Source organism: Silene latifolia, chromosome 11 (genome assembly GCF_048544455.1).
Source record: "Silene latifolia isolate original U9 population chromosome 11, ASM4854445v1, whole genome shotgun sequence".
Lineage (NCBI taxonomy): Eukaryota > Viridiplantae > Streptophyta > Magnoliopsida > Caryophyllales > Caryophyllaceae > Silene > Silene latifolia.
The window spans coordinates 116,179,546-116,183,322 of NC_133536.1; the positions used below are offsets into that span (position 1 = coordinate 116,179,546).

A 3,777-nucleotide genomic window follows, 5' to 3' on the forward strand; every position below is an offset into this window, starting at 1 on the left:
TCAATCAATAGCACAATATCAACAACATAATAAAGGTTTTTATCCTAGTGCCCGTAGCATAATTTGAACTAAAATTAGTAAATTTAAAAGGTAACTGGTAAGAGGAGGTTACCTAATCAAGTAAAAGCAGAAATGAAAAGAAAAAGAGAAGAAACAGCTACGGCGGACGGTGGTGCTCAGTAGCACGGTGACAACCCTGGAAGGAGAAAAGAAAAACAAAAAAAACAGGATTATTCAACCTCAATTCATCAATAACATGCATTATCAAACTAAATTTATCAAAATCAAGTCCTAAAGAAGGTTCCACATAGCTAATAGCTAATTTCTCATAATCCAAAAGACGGTTCCACTTAACTAATTCCATTAATGCAAAAGGCGGTTCCACTTGGCTTAATACTAATAATAATAAGATTTCACTTAACTTTGTAATAATAATAATATTAAGACAGTTCCACTTAGCTTAATACTAATAATAATAAGACGGTTTAACTTAGCTACCCAACGCCAAACACCACCCACGACCCACCACTTCCACGACCCACCCACGGCCGACCCACCGCCACCCACGGCCGACCAAACCCCCACCCATAACCTTAAACCTAAACACAAACCCTCTTAATCATTCCCTTTTAATTCAAACACAAATTAAACTAAAATCTAACTACAAATTAATCTAATCTAATAACTACAAAGGAATCTAACAAAATAACCACAAATTAATCCAACTAACTACAAATTAATCTAACAAATTAAACCAATTAAACTGAAATTAAATAAAAAAAACTAACCTAATTAAATAGGAGTGGTGGAGGCGGTGAGGACGGTGGCCACGGCTAGAATAGGTGGTGGTGTCGTCGTTCTTGTCGATCGCCTTTCCTTTTTTTTTGTTCGAAAGAGAAAATCTGGAGAGAGGGAAAGAATGCTGCGGGATTTCTATAAAGCAATTTAGCGACTGACTTCAGTCGCTAAATCTGAAAGTCGGTCGCTAACTAAGATTCCTTTTTTAAAAAAAGCAGTCGCCAAATTAGCGACTGATTTCAGTCGCTAATTCTAATATCAGTCACCAATTTGGCGACTATCCGGGTCAGTCGCTAAAAATATGTTGCCTGTTTTAGTTTTTCTTGTAGTGGTGGGCTCTACCTATTATGTCAATTTTAGCCCAAACAAATATCTTGCCTTTGCTCCCCATCAACGGCGCCAAAAACATGATGGTCAAAGTTTTAACCTCGCAAGTCGACGTATCATTGCACAATAAAGGGTCAAACACAAGGAGCAAATGAGACTACCAATTGTTACGTTCAATCGTTTAGCTAAGTAAATTCTAAGATTAAGAAGCAAGTATTGAATACGGTTTTAATCAATTTAAGAAAGGCCTAGGGTGCGATTAAGTCACTAACAATTCATAATCAACACGTTAATTCCGTCAATTATCGTCTAGGGGTAGCTTAGTGTGGGAAAACGCCTCTAACTCGGTTAATAATTTCCTCCTGGACTCATATTAAGACACTAGGATTCCCCACTTACCTCCCTCCCGGGTTCTTGATTCGGACCTCTCTTATGCAAGTTTCTAGGACTCGACACTAATAGAAAAAACCCCTATTGCGTCAGTTGTAGAGGGCCTTTTGCGTCGGTTTTTGACTGACGTATATCGAGGGGTCGTATTTGATATGCGTCAGTTGTAAAACCGACGCAAAAAATTCAACATTTGCGTCAGTTGTGTCTTAAAAACCGACGCAAAAATTCTCGATTTGCGTAAATAGAACTGACGCAATAAATATGTAGAACCGACGCAAATAGTTATTATTTGCGTCAGTTCTTTAGAGAACTGATGCATTATCTTTATTTTTTTTTGCGTCATTTGTCATAAGAACTGATGCATTTGATATTTTGTTTTAGTGAAAATTCATTTCCCTCCTTTGCATCATTTCATTCAAGAGTTGACGCAATTTATTAATGTATTTTTTATATATATAAATTTGCTACTGAAATTTAGGCGCCAACTCCCCATAAAACTGACAATCCGAATACTAAAACATAAAAACCCGCAACAAAAAATCAAACCAGCCACTAATACATCACATACATGTAAAACAACATTACATTTCATTCAACCAAACAATGTTCTGAATACAATCCAATGTTTAGTTACTAAGCTAATCTATACTAAATGTTCTGTAAACATCTAGTAAACTTTACAAAAAACTATATATCAATCCAAACTCGATGCCACAAACCTAACATAACTGAACGTCTCAACCGAACATACTCAAGTAGTCAATAGTCCTCGATCGGAATAGTAGAAGAATATATAGATCACCTGCAATCTCCAAGAGAAGAGAAAAGTCAATTAGATATCATAAAAAAAAATTGATATAGTATGTTTAAACAGCTATCTTTAATGACAGACTAATATATCATAACAAAAAAATTCAGACTAACAAATTACATTATTAAATAAGTGAATAATCAAATTATTGGGAACCTTATAATAGTGAAATATAATGTGAGAAACGAAAAGTATTATTCAACCATGAAATATAAAAAATGAAGACAAAGAGCACACACTAGACTTAAAAGTGACAAAGACTCTCGTATTCAATTTGGCAGCCATTTTTTCAGCCAGGTTTATATAAGGTTCACCAGTTGCTCCGAATTCCTTAACTCCTACCCATATTCATTGTCAATGTACAAAACATATTATCCAAGTGAGAACTCATTCCCACAAAACCAAGTGAGAATTTTCTTCACAATGCATCCTAAAACCTATAGATGACTACTTGTTGAATTCATGAAGCAACATGACCTTTAACTTAAAAATTTATATCGGAGAGTCAAAAAGCAAGGCCTGAAAGGGAACTCCCCTCAAGGCCCTACAAATGTATATAAAATGGCAAGTAAAATAGATATAATAAGGGATACCTCTTGATTCTTCGCCAAGGACATTGCACATATGGTCGAGTGCTTCCTGTTCCTTACGATTCTTCTCCTCCTTAGAAATACAATCGCAAGGTGTAATGTCACCAACTATTGCTGAAAAAATTTCTGAAGAGGCGATCAAAAGCAAGTTAAACTAATTAAATGGAAAAGAGAAATAAGTCGAAAATATATTGAAGATACAAGTAGAAGAATAGTTGAACTACACAATCTAATGCAAGAAATTGAATTCATTAGAAATCTTTGAAGTATCTCACTACAAATCTTTCACTAACCCCTGAGCAAAATTAAGCAAAATCGTCTTTTAGGATCCATTTTCTTTATCAAAGTTACATTAGATGCCCTGTTGCATCCAAACCAATATGTTAAAGGCGCTCGAAAAACAATTTTACTTCCCCACAAGTAACAAACTCTTTAGGATGCTTCCAAGTAGGCAACTGCTTTAAGATATTCAACAATTTCTAACCAACTTTCTCAAATCACATTCTGATAAACACAATTTCTCCACGTCATCCCATTCTAAATAAACATACATACAATAGTTTGATTAAACCACTGCATGATCTCATAAGTATTAAACTACTTCGAGATTAAACCTTATGAGGAATAACTTAGCATCTGGACGAACGATTCAACTATAGCCGCTATCCTATTTGCGTGATTAGTCCTGAACATTCACAATTATACCTGAGCTCAACATCCGGCCTAATGGTACTCAACAAAACTATCAAGACGTAACCAACGGTCGAAGGGAAACTTCACATTACTTTTAAACTGTATATCCCACAAACATTAATGATACTACACCCTACTTTTTTTTATTATAATCGGCTCACATGAACT

At 35.1% G+C, this 3,777-nt stretch overlaps 1 long non-coding RNA gene across 1 annotated transcript; it reads right to left on the reverse strand.

The window, feature by feature from the left end:
- Positions 1-2,082: 2,082 nt before the first annotated feature.
- LOC141615043 (uncharacterized) lies at positions 2,083-3,026 on the reverse strand. The gene is made up of 2 exons (XR_012529572.1): positions 2,920-3,026; positions 2,083-2,317 (listed from the first exon to the last, which is right to left on the reverse strand). It is a non-coding gene; the product is annotated as an uncharacterized LOC141615043 (long non-coding RNA).
- Positions 3,027-3,777: the final 751 nt, after the last annotated feature.